We start from the raw sequence: 13,980 nt of genomic DNA on the forward strand, positions 1-13,980 counted from the left end.
GAAATATGCACCTAGGAATATGCTACATGGATTTACCCATATGCTACAGATGCGGATTGAGGGGTCACATTCAGAGGGATTGTCGTTCGTTCCGCCAGGGTGCGGGCAGGAGCATGGCACAACCGGCCAATTCTGCAGCTACTACATCCGCAGCACCTCCTCCAGCTCGAGGCACTCCAACACCCACAGGGCGTGGTGCAGCTAGGGGTGGAGCACAAAGTTCGGGAGGATCCGGCCGTTTCTATTCTATGAGGGGTCACCAGAATTCAGAGGCTTCTCCAGATTTTGTCACAGGTATATTGACTGTCCAATCTCATGATGTGTATGCTCTTATTGATCCAGGTTCTACTTTGTCATATGTCACACCTTATGTTGCTATGGAATTTGGGATAGAACCGGAATAGCTTCATGAGCCGTTCTCTGTATCTACTCCGGTTGGTGAGTCTATTTTAGTCGCGCGGGTTTATAGGGATTGTGTTGTCACGTTGTGTGGTCGGAGTACCATGGCCGATCTCACTGAATTGGGAATGGTTGATTTTGATGTAATAATGGGGATGGACTGGCTTTATTCTTGATTTGCCAAGCTTGATTGCCGAACTAGGACTGTTAGGTTTGAATTTCCAAACGAGCCAGTTATTGAGTAGAAGGGTGATGATGTAGTTCTGAACGGTAGGTTTATCCCTTACCTTAAGGCCACGAAAATGATCAACAAGGGGTGTATTTACCATTTGATCCGGGTTACGGACACCGATGCTAAGGCACCTACACTTGAGTCTATGCCTATTGTGAATGAATTTCCGGGAGTCTTTCTAGATGAACTCCCTGGGATCCCACCCGACAGGGAGATTGATTTTGGGATTGATGTGATGCCAGACACGCATCCTATATCTACTCCACCCTACAGAATGGCACTGGCAGAATTGAAGGAGCTAAAGGAGCAATTAAGAGATTTGTTAGAAAAGGGTTTTATCCGGCTGAGTGTGTCGCCTTGGGGCGCACTGGTCCTTTTTGTAAGAAAGAAAGATGGATTACTGAGAATGTGTATTGATATCGGTAGCTTAACAAGATCACAATCAAGAATAAGTACTCACTGCCAAGGATAAATGACCTGTTTGACCAATTGCAGGGTGCTAAGTACTTCTCCAAAATTGATTTACGATCCGGGTATCACCAATTGAAGATCAGGGAGTAGGATGTTCTGAAAATAGCTTTTAGAACCCGATATGGGCACTTTGAATTTTTGGTGATGTCTTTTGGGCTAACAAATGCCCCAGCAGCTTTCATGGATCTTATGAATCGAGTCTTCAAGCCTTTTCTTGACTCCTTCGTGATAGTGTTCATTGACAATATTCTTGTATATTCACGAAGTCGAGAGGACCATGCTGATCATCTCAGGGTAATTCTGCAAACCTATATCAGCACAAAGAATATGCAAAGTTTTCAAAATGTGAATTTTGGCTTGAATCTATCACATTCTTGGGTCATGTAGTCTCTAGTGAAGGGATTATGGTTGATCCTCAAAAGATTGCAGCTGTAAAGAATTGGCCGAGGCCTACAACTCCAACAGAGATTCGCAGTTTCTTAGGCTTAGCTGAATATTACAGAAAGTTTGTGGAGGGGTTTTCTATCCTTGCCTCTCCGTTGACTAAATTGACACAGAAGGCAATTAAGTTCTAATTGTCAGAAGCATGTGGAAGGAGTTTCCAGGAATTGAAAGCAAGATTGATTACGACACCGGTGTTGACCCTACTAGAGGGTGCAGATGGATTTGTGGTATATTGTGATGCTTCAAGGATTGGGCTTGGATGCATATTAATGCAACATGGCAAGGTTATAGCTTATGCTTCTAGGCAGCTCTAGAATCATGAAAAGAACTATCCAACATATGACTTAGAACTTGCGGCGGTGGTATTTGCATTGAAAATTTGGCGTCATTATTTATATGGGATCCATGTTGATATATTCACGGACCATAAGAGCCTTCAATATATTTTCAAGCAGAAGGAATTAAATCTGAGGAAAAGAAGATGGCTTGAGTTACTCAAGGACTATGATATTGATATCCTATGTCATCCGGGGAAGGCTAATGTTGTGGCAGATGCTCTTAACCGGAAATCTATGGGTAGTTTAGCACACTTGGAGGCATATCAAAGGCCATTGACCAAGGAAGTTCACCGATTGGCTAGTTTGGGAGTTCATCTTGCGGACGCTAGTGAAGGAGAGGTAATTGTGCAAAATAGGGCTGAATCGTCCCTTGTTGTGGAAGTCAAAAAGAATCAATACAACGATCCATTGTTGGTGAAATTAAAAGAGGGGATTCATAAACATAAGACCATGGCCTTTTCTCTTGGCATGGGTGATGGTACACTAAGGTACCAAGAGCGTCTATGTGTTCCAAATGTAGATGGTCTCCGAGAAAGAATCATGACCGAGGCCCACACTTCTAGGTAGTCCGTGCACTCGGGCTCTATGAAAATGTATCATGATCTTAAGGAAGTTTATTGGTGGAATGATATAAAGATAAATGTAGCGGACTTTGTGGCGAGATGACCAAATTGTCAACAAGTGAAGGCCGAACACCAATGGCGCGGTGGGTTGGCACAGAACATAGAAATTCCAATGTGGAAGTGGGAAATGATTAATATGGATTTTGTGATAGGATTACCGCGCACTCCGCGCAAGTTTGACTCAATTTGGGTGATTGTGGATCGACTCACGAAATCAGCACACTTTTTGCCGATTAAATTTACCGACACAGCGGAACAGTATGCTCAGTTGTATATCAAAGAAATAGTCAGGTTGCATGGCACTCCAGTTTCCATCATTTCTGATCGGGGAGCACAATTCACTGCTAATTTTTGGAAGAAATTTTAGCAAGGTTTAGGTACTCAGGTGAATCTTAGTACAGCCTTTCACCCGCAGACTGACGGGCAGGTAGAGCGGACTATTTAGACTCTTGAGGATATGTTGCACGCTTGTGTTCTAGACTTCAAAGGTAGCTGGGATGATCATTTACCACTCATAGAATTTTCCTACAACAATAGTTATCATGCTAGCATTCAAATGGCACCGTTCGAGGCTTTATATGGTAGGAGATGTAGATCTCCCATTGAGTGGTTCGAAATTGGGGTAGCAGAGTTGATAGGACCAGACCTCGTACATCAGGCTATGGAAAAAGTTAAAATCATTAAGGAGCGGTTGAAGACTATTCAGAGTCGTCAGATATCCTATTTGGATATTCGTCGTAGGGATTTGGAGTTCAAAGAAGATGATTGGGTATTCTTGAAAGTTTTTCCCATAAAGGGTGTACTACGATTTGGTAAGAAAGGGAAATTAAGTCCGAGGTATGTCGGACTGTACAAAATCATTCAGAGGATCAGTGAGGTAGCGTACAAGCTTGAGCTACCACCTGAAATGTCATTAGTACACCCGGTATTTCATATGTCTATGTTGAAGAAAGTAGTTGGAGACCCGACGATCATTGTTCCGGTTGAGACTATTGAGGTTAATGAGGAATTGACTTATGAAGAGATTCTAGTTTATATTATTGATCGGCAAGTCCGAAAGTTGAGAAACAAAGAAATTGCATCCGTGAAAGTGCTATGGCGAAACCAACAGGTTAAAGAGGCTACTTGGGAGGCCGAGGAAGGAATGAAGAAAAAGTATCCTTATTTGTTTGAATAACTATGTATTGATGAGTTGTGCTTTATGAAAATGCTAAGAGTTACTTTTTTATGAATTATTTATCATTTGTACCATTGATGATAAGGGTGTTCCTTTCCTGGTAATATGTCTCTTATGAGGCCATGGTTGGTGCTGTTATTGTGTTATATTGCATGATCGGTTATGTATATGTTATTAGAATGTGTTTTTGGGATTCTCTGGCACGTGGATAGGCCCAGTTACACGGGAGACTCTGGCGAAATTTTTGGAAATTTAAGGAGTTAGCCAAATTTTGCAACTACGGGTAAGTGTGAATTAACAGATGGGCCACATTTGATGCTAATGACGGATTTTTACCCTCATTCGAGGACGAATGATCCTAAGCGGGAGAGAATGTAGCACCTCGGAAAATTTCGAAGCACTTAAGTGTAAAGCCCCGTAAAATTTTGCAAAAGAAAATAATATTTTCGTGGTGCCGAATTGGTTTTACGTGTTGAGGATTATAGAAATTCTTCACGGCGAGCTTGCTCACCGCGACTCGGACTTTTTGGGATGAACAATGCACTGAGGGATAAAGGAAAATTTTTGGCAAAAAAATATGTTTCTGCGGTCCATTATGCGACCGCAGAATCACTCTGCGGACTGCATAATGGCTACAGAAGTGAGGTAGGAGGGGGTCAATTTAGATGCCATTCTACGGTCGACTATACAACCGCAGAATAGGTATGTGGGCCGCATAGTGACCGCAGACTCAGACAGATTTTTGGCTAGTTTTGGACACCAATTATGCGGCCAATATGCGGTCCGCATATCGATTATGCGATCGCAAAACCTGTTCCGGAGCTTCATTTTTGGGTTTTTAAAACCCGACCCTACTTCGTTAAATACACGCTTTGGGCCATTTTTGAGGTAAAATCTGATGTTTTAGAGAGAAGGGAGAGTGTTTTAGAGAGAGAAAACCTAGGCTAATTATTCATCAAGTCTTGCTCAAATCTTGGAAGATTAACAAGGAAAACCCATAAGGTCTTCATCCTAAAGATTGAAGTTACTAAGAATTCCGGAACATTTTAGAGTTTAAGGAAGCTCAATTGAGATATGTTGGCTAAACCCTTCTCTTAGAATTGAATCCCACGACATTCTTGTAATTTATGTAAGTCCCGAGTGGTTCATTATAAAATTGGATATTCCGAGTAAGATTGGGTTTAAAGATATATTTTCCCTAAGTATCCCAGATGCTTTATTTATGTTATGTTATAAATTGAGGATGTGTTAAAAATATGGGTTGTGTATTAAAATGTTCGACTTCAAGTCAAATTCAAACGAAGGCTATTATGCCAAATTTTGTGAAGAATCTCTATGTGCCTTAGAATCTTAATTGCTCACAGGTGTACTACACACCTTGATTTGAATTGTTGTTATTGGTAATGATGATGTTGATGTTGGAATGTGAAAAGGTGAGCATGAAATACTAAATACGGCCAACGTGCCAATAATGATTTATAATTATGGCCATTAGTGCCAATGAAATGAAAAGAGATATGAAAGAAGTATGAAATGCGATGATTGGTATAAAAAGGTTGATGCCTCGAATAAGATAACCTAGCCGATCGGGTCGTGATCGGACACCATACCGCACACATGGTAGTGATTGTGCTGGAAATTATAATTGAAATGGTAATTGTGGTCGATGTCACTAATGGATAGCCTAGCCGATCGGGTCGTGATCGGACTCCGTGTTAAAGACGATGGTATTGATATTGAGAGTAATTGTGGTTGATGTCTCTAATGAGATAGCCTAGTCGATCGGGTCGTGATCGGACTCCGTGCTGAGAGTACGGTGGTATTGGTATTGTGAATAATGGTATTGTGAACAATGGTCTATCGATACTAAAAATCTCCCAATGTGAGATATGGAAATTAATTTGAACACTGACTTGATCCTAAGTTGAGGTTTGATGTTGTTTAAGGCTTTTATTGATATTATGATATTCTTGTTTGTATTATTCATTATTCTATTGAGAGGGTGTTTTGTCATTCATACTAGTACTATTCCATATGTACTAACGTCCCTTTTGCTGGGGGCGCTGCATCTTCAATGGATGCAGGTGGTTCCACAGCAGGAGACACTGATCAGTGTTAGTGGTACACTCTCTTCCCAGCAGACTTGGTGAGCCCCACTTCATTTCGGGGTCATGTATCTTTTGTTTCTCGTTTATTGTGTTTGAGGTATAGCCGGGGCCTTGTTGCCGGCATTATCATAATACTCTTTTGTATCTATTAGAGGCTCTGTAGACATAGTGTGGGTTGTGTATTGGTGCTGGGAAAGTCAAACTATATTATGTTGTGGTTGCAATACTTGTCCATTTGAGACTTTAAAAATGATGAAATTATTGGTAATGAATTGGCATTGTAGACATGAACACCTTTTGTCTAATTATTGAAAATATGTATTATCTCCATTCATGGATGAGTTTGGATAGAAGGAAATCTAATAAGCTTGCTCGGCCGGGTTCACTCGGTTGAGCGCCGGTCGCGCTCCCCAGTTTTGGGGTGTGACAATTCTGGTTCTATTGGGACCCACATTGGTCATTCTTTGCTATTGAGTTATCGGTTTTAATACAGTTGTGTACTGAGTCATATTCATTATTACGTGTCATATCTCAGTCTCTGTTATCGTATATTGTCACATCTCGAATCATTGGTTAGGGCTGCTTAACATAAGTGTTGTGAGCCCGAGAGACTGGAGAGATTGGTGACTAAGTTGGGGCCTGAGTGTCATACTTTGAGTGATATCTATATATATGTAGATCGGATTGCACGCCGCAACAATTCTTATGGCTATACATATGTGGATCGGGTTGCACGCCGCAATAATCCTTATGGCTATATATATGTGGATCGGGTTTCTCACCGCAGCAAGCCTTATGGCTATATATACGTGGATCGGGTTGCAAGCCGCAACAAGCCTTAAGGCTATATATATATGGATCGGATTGCAAGCCGCAACAAGCCTTATGGCTATATATATATATATGGATCGGGTTGCGCCGCAGCAGACCTTATGGCTATATGTGGATCGGGTTGCACGCCGCATCAGGTATCGTAGAGTACGGAGTGACAGTGACTGAGTGTGGTGAGTATCGAGCATGGTGAGTGAGAATACGAGACAGAGAGATTGAGTACCCTAAGAGTGTGAATACATGAGTTCATCACTGAGATTCATTATATTTTACATGCGTACTTGAGATACAAGCATAGGGATGCATTACCTCACGTTACTCGTTTTTGGTGGCATTCATGATATCACCTGCATATTGACATGTAGGCATAGAGATGTACTTTCCTCATGCTATCTGAAAAATGAAACCTCTTATTTATTGTTGAAAGGTTTTTTTTTTTTTGGAAAAGCACGATTTCCAAACTTACTCATATATTTTTATGGGTTTTCTGTGAAAGATTTGGGATTTACTGTTATACTAGAAAAGTATGCCTATTTTCCGTAACTGTGAACTAGCTAAGTCATTTCTTGTACCATCTTTATTATATTTTTATGAACCGTTGCTGGTTATTGGAGTTGGACTCTGATCCTTGTCCCAGCTCGTCACTACTTTCAACCTAAGATTAGGTTTGTTACTTTTTGAGTACATGGGGTCGGTTGTACTCATACTATACTTCTGCACCTTGCGTGCAGATATTGGATGATGATGTGGCTGCGTACGGCGGGAGCTGGATTGAAGATGTACCTGTGTTCCAGTTATGGCTATCACTTGCCCTTGGTAGCTTAGATTCGAATTTTGTTCATTTATATTTCAAATAGATATTGTACTTATTTCAATTCAGTTTTTTTTCTTGGAAAAAAAACCTAAATCTTAGAAGCTCATGATTTGTACTTCCAGTCCTTGGGAAATTATTTGTATAAAAGCAGTTGTATTATCTTTTATTCTCTTAATAAATCTCCTTAAATTGGATAGTTGGTTATTGGCTTACCTAGCAGGTTGGGTTAGGTGCCATTACGACTAGTTGGATTTTGGGTCGTGACAAGTTGGTATCAGAGCTCTAGGTTCATAGGTTCTATAAGTCATGAGCAAGTGTCTAGTAGTGTCCTGCGAATCGGTATGATGACGTCCATACCTATCTTCGAGAGGCTACATGGCATTTAGGATAAATTTTCCATCTTTCTTTCTTTATTGTGAGGCATTGATTCAGCTTGAAGCGTAACTCTTTAAATTCCTTCCACGCATTCGTATGTGCATGTGAGCGCTCGGTATCAACTGTACATCGACGGCTTGTGATTGCATGGATGAGGTGCGAGATGTGATTTTTGTGTGCTGATCATGGGCCAGTCTGGAGGGACTTAAGGACGGGTTTTGACTGTAGCTTGAGCACGAGGATTTCGGTTATGTGAGCATGTGCTTTTGGACTTATAAGTCCGATAGTGTCCCTATTAGTGGAATTGGTGGCTCGAGGAGTGGCTGGATGGCTATATGATGAGTATGATGTGATTGTGGGATGTGTTCAAACGGATTGAATGTGACGAGAAGAGTTTTCTTGAGATGGAAAAGGGACTATTGGGTGCTTGAATTCTGTCTTGATGTGATGTACAGTCTCCAGTTATGAGTGTATTGAAGGATCTTTTCATGTTGTTTAATTGTGGAACGAAGTAGATTTTCATGTCTTGTTGATGGGTTCAGACCCAGGAAGATTAAGTAATGGCGTAGTAGTTGTGGCTGTGAAAGGGTATAGAGAAATATCAGTTTGAGGCTAAGTAGGTGGGTTATAACCTGCGGGGTAATCTACGGATATTTGATCCTTATGAGGTTGTGTGGAGTCTTTCTTTTCTACAAATGGGTTATAGTTGTGCAATTTGAGTTTAGAGCGGTTGTAATAGTTGACCTTACCATCATGAGGATGAATGTGAGATTTGCAAATGATTTGAGGTATTAGATGGTTTGTGTTACATGAGCTTATGAAGGATTGAGTTGAATTTCGGTGTAGGATTATGGTAGTAATAGAGTATTGGCATTGTGAGTTATTGATTGTTTTGATCTATGGCTTCGAGCTAAGTGGGGGAGCCTACCATCGACGATTTAATTGCATGGTTATGTGTTGTGTTGGTTTCGGTTTGAGGAATACTGTGAATTAGTTATGACTTGCAAAGGTTGGTTTTGAGGATGACTTAAGCAAGTAAATTTCTGGATACGTGTTATATTACACTCTATGGGTATATGGAAATCACGGAATGATTTGAGTTGTTATTCGTGACAGATGTAGTGAGCATGATGTAGAAATTTGCTCAGTTGCGCTAAGGCAGGGTTACTTCTTTGGGGTGTGGTCGTGATAATTGAACACAGGTCATTTGGTTTGTTGGGCGGTGCATTTGAGATTTGAGCAGAGTGGATGACTCTCGAGGAGGTTCTAAAGAGTTTAAGATTCATATGTGGTATTTGAGGATTTTTCGGACTTGTATATAGCTAATATATGATATTTGCGTTGGTTGGTACCGGGACTCGCGATATCTCTATATCATTATGGATTCTACATTTCAGTATCAGGAAGGTGAAAGAAACAGTTTGGATTCACAGAAGGTCTCTTCAGAGTGGGTTTCTCGGTTGTGGTACTTTTGGAGTGCTTAAGACGGAATGTAGTGGCTTATGGGCCTTAGGGCGGCGTGGTCTTATGCTAGAATCTTTTGTGGTGAGCTGTGGGTAAGGATCGTGGTGTTCTGGCAAGGAGAAGTGTCAACTTGAGGGTAATTCAAAAGGAGCTCGGAGAAATAGGGCGGCTTGGTAGTAGGTTGGATCAATATGGTAATGGTATGCTCGGTTCTTTTGGTTCTCATGATGTGGTGAGTCTCCACGGGTGTTTTGTGGAAGTTATCTTGGGTTTGGCGACTCGCGTGGCTTGGTTGAGTTAGAGAGATTCAGTTCTGACGGCTTGATTGTGTGCGAATGGATTTCAAAGTGCTCTGGAGGATTTCTACCATGGTTCGAGGTGTATATTTCCTACATGTGTGAGGAACATATTGCGTATTGTGATTTTCTCCTAGATGAGATCAAATGGACGATTTCGGGCTAATTGAGTATGTAGTTTGCTTGTGACTCGGAGTTGATTATGAGATTCTAGTACTTTTCCTATGATGGCATGATGGATGTGGCATGTTGTGGAAGATTGAGATTTGCATGTGTAAGATCAGGGGTCAGTTTTGAAGGGAAGATCATAAATTCTTAGACAGCATGGACGGTTTTCGATGTTTAAATGAATGCTATAACTACTTGCTATTGCCTGAGAAGTGTGCGCATATAAGAAGGCGCATTGAGTTTTGACTTATGGACGCTTCATTGGTATTGCGGTACTCGCCTGGTTGATCAACTGCTGATATTCAGATTTTGCTATGTGGTACAGAAGAACTATCGAAGTATTCCTCATGGGATGATCGTGTATAAAAGATGTATTAGATATTCGGGCGGTGGAAAAGGGATCAGATATGGTGATTTGTGTGTTCTATGGATTTGGAGATCGGGAGTTCTTGGGAGCAGATTGTTCTGTGGTTGTGGACTGTGAAAATGTGGCCACAACTAGCCAGAGGATGGTATGTGTTATGGTTAGGTCATTGTGGACTTTTGGAGGGTTATTTATCTATTTGTGGATGACTAGACTTAATTTGGGTCCCATTGGTAGGTCCAATAAGGACGTGTAATCTACACCGGGTCAGATTGGTTAACTCCGTACTGCTATTGTTGAGGGGGGTGACATCCGGTTAGAGTTGAGCTTATTTGTGTTCTTATATGTTCTATGAGTTTCTCTTCTATGCTATGAGGGGTATGATTCGTTGGTTATATGCACACTTGGTGCGATTCTATTTGGGCCTTATAGCGGAATTTAAGCGAGAGGGGTATTAGGGTGTTGAATGATTGATTGTGTATTGATTATGTTCTTTCCAGACTATGGTATTGAGTCATTTGCTTCTCAGTGGTTATGGTCATGCACTTTTGGTACTAGACGTCAAATTGCGCGTGGTTGTTGATTTTGAGCATTGTGACTTGAGGTATTTCATGTGGACCAGTGTTTGGATGGGGTCACGCATTGCAGCAAAGTTATGTTGGGATATGATCTTTTGTGTTAGATTCGTGTGTTTTGGTTCCACGGTGTGTGATGGGTTTTTAGCGTTGTGTTGTGGTGGTACTTGTTGAGCTTGCGGGACGGTTCTCTCATTGGAGTCATTTCCTATGTTTGAGTACACTTGAATTGTTACGTATTGGTGCATGGATTGCAGGGTTTGTGGCTTAAGGTTGTATTGGTGTGACATGTTAGTAGGGCGGCTACATTTGATAAGATGAGGTCTTCGGACCTAGAATGGGTGCTATCGGATCTGATTGTGGTATATTTGGAAGGATAATATCAGAAGTCGGCTCAAAAATTGGCTATAGTTCTGGTTGAAGGAGGGAGAGATCTACGATTGTTGATCTGATAAGTGGTTACGAGTTTCTATGTGTTTCTTTCATCATCGGCAGTGTACGAAGGTCTTAAAATGGGGTTTTGTTCGATATGAGGTTTGTTACCGGTATTGGGTTGTTTTGACCAGTTACGGGGATCGGAAGTTACTGCTATGAGTATTTGAGATATGTGGTACATCATGTGATTGTGTCTTGGGTTATAGTTATTGCTTGGTGCAACTTGTTCAGACTAATAGAGTGTGTAGATGCGAGATTCGGGTCTTATAGGGAATTTCGAATGTTGTAAATTGGATTCTAAGGTTTACGTGCTAAGGTCGAAGTAATGATCTTTAATTATATTGTGTTGTCGGACCTATATGGAATAGGGTGATGTGGGATAACCCCCGGGTATGTGCATGGTAAGGTTACACAGCAGTTTGATGGCTTTGGAATGACTCCCGGCACGTTCAAGGATGAACGTATGTTTAAGTGAGGGAGGATGTGACGACCCGACAGGTCGTTTTGAGAATTTGCACTTCGCTCAGTAGTTTGAGGGCATTAGTATCTCCGTATGATGTATTATGACTTGTGCGAATCGTCGGTTTTGGTTTTCAGGTTATTTGGAATCGATTTGGAAGAATAAACTTCATTGTTGAAGCTTTAAGTTGGAAGAGTTGACCAAGTTTTACTTTTGTGAATTTGACCCCGGAACGGAGTTTTGATAGTTCTTTTAGGTCCGGATGGTGATTTTGGACTCGGGCGTATGTCCGGATTTGTATTTGGATATTTCTAGAACGATTAGGCACTAATTGGCGAAAGTGGAAAATTTGAAGGTTTGGAAAGTTCACAAGTTTGACCGGGAGTTGACTTTGATGGTATCGGATTTGGATTGTGGTTCCTGGAATTAGAATAGCTTCATTATGTCATTTGGGACTTGTGTGCAAAATCTGAGTTCTTTCCGAGTTGATTTGATATATTTCGGCGCGAGTTTTGGAAGTTGAAGGTTCAAAGTTCATTAATTTTGGTTTGAGGTGCGATTCATCATTTCGATGTTGTTATGCGTGATTTGAGACCTCGACTATGTTCGTGTTATGTTATTTTACTAGTTAGTATATTCGGAAGGGGTTCTGAGTGGCTCGGAAGAGTTTCGGACGAGGTTCGGTTTGTTTGGATCAATTTAGGCTAAGGCTGCTGGTGGAAGGATCTGGTGTGATCGCACTTGCAGTTGGTTTTGCGCAGGTGCGTTGGTCGCAGAAGCGACAAAGGAGTCGCAGAAGCGAGGTGAAAGCTGGGTGAGGAAGATCGCAGAAGCGGAGATTTGGGCGCAGTGCGGATGCGCAGGTGCGATGGGTTGGAGCCCAGGAGCAAGGTCTTGCGCATGAGCGGATGGTGGCTCGCACCTGCGATGTCGCAGAAGAGGATATTTTGCCCGTAGGTGCAAGGGTTGAGTTTTTAGCTAGTTCCACAGAAGCGGATGTACTGTCGCAGAGGCGACGCCACAGAAGCGGCTAATTTGTTCGCAAAAGTGAAGATGCCTGGGTAGAAGCTATATATCGAGGGCTTGGCTATTTTGTTCGCATTTTGAGTTGGGGAGCTCGGATTTGAGTGATTTTGGAGGCAAATTTCATCACAAGGATTTGGGTAAGTGTTCTATACTAGGTTTTGATTATATTTCATGAATCTATCTTCGTTTTTGGTAATTAGATTATGAATTTTAAAGTGAAAAATGGTGGGTTTTTGTCTAAAGTGTCATAGAGTGAACTTTTAAGTTTTGAACATCGATTTGCAGTCTGATTTGAGTGAAACTAGTATGGTTGGACTCGTAATTGAATGGGTTGTCGTATTTTATATGTTTTGTCGGATTCCGAGGCATGGGGCCCGGGTTTGACTTTTTGGTTGACTTTGGGCTTTTGAGTAAAGATTCGACATTTATCATTTGGAATTGTTTCCTTAGGCTTTATTTGATGTATTTGAGTTGCTTTTGGCTAGTTTCAAGTCGTTCGAAGGTCGATACACGCGGGATGGCATTTTTGGAGCATCGTTTGGCTTGCTCGGTATTGGATTTGGCTTGTTCGAGGTAAGTAACACTTCTAAACTTGGTGCTGAGGGTATGAAACCCCGAATTACGTGTTATGTGTTTGGCGTTGAGGTGACGCACATGCTAGGTAACGGGCGTGTGGGCGTGCACCGTAGAAATTGTGCTTTAGTTGATTCCCTGGAACTGCGTAGCTATTTTATCTGAACGTTTTGTTGTACTCTATGTGTTAGAGCACTTGAGCTGTGATTCATGCTAGAAAGCATGTTTAGGCTATATACTTGTACTATTGGGACCCACAACGATCGTTCTTTGCTGTTGAGTTATCGGTTTAATTGCAGCCGTGTACTCAATCAGATTCATCATTACGTGTCATATCTCAGTCTCTGTTACCGTATATTGTCACATCTCGTATCATTGATTAGGGTTGCTTAGCATGAGTATTGTGAGCCCAAGAGACTGGAGAGATTGATGACTGAGTTAGGGCCTGAGTGCCATGCTGTGAGTGATATCTATATATATGTGGATCGGGTTGCACGCTGCAACAAGCCTTATGGCTATATATATGTGGATCGGGTTGCACGCCGCAACAAGCCTTATGGCTATATATATGTGGATCGGTTTGCACGCCGCAAAAAGCCTTATGGCTAGTGGTGCACACCGCAACAAGCCTTATGGCTATATATATATGGATCGGGTTGCACGCCGACAAGTCTTATGGATATATATATGTGGATCGGTTTGCACGCCGCAACAAGTCTTATGGCTATATATATGTAGATCGGGTTACGCGCCGCAACAGGCCTTATGACTATATGTGGATCCGGCGGCACGCCGCAGCAGGTATCG

This window comes from Nicotiana tabacum, chromosome 14, assembly GCF_000715075.1.
Source record: "Nicotiana tabacum cultivar K326 chromosome 14, ASM71507v2, whole genome shotgun sequence".
Lineage (NCBI taxonomy): Eukaryota > Viridiplantae > Streptophyta > Magnoliopsida > Solanales > Solanaceae > Nicotiana > Nicotiana tabacum.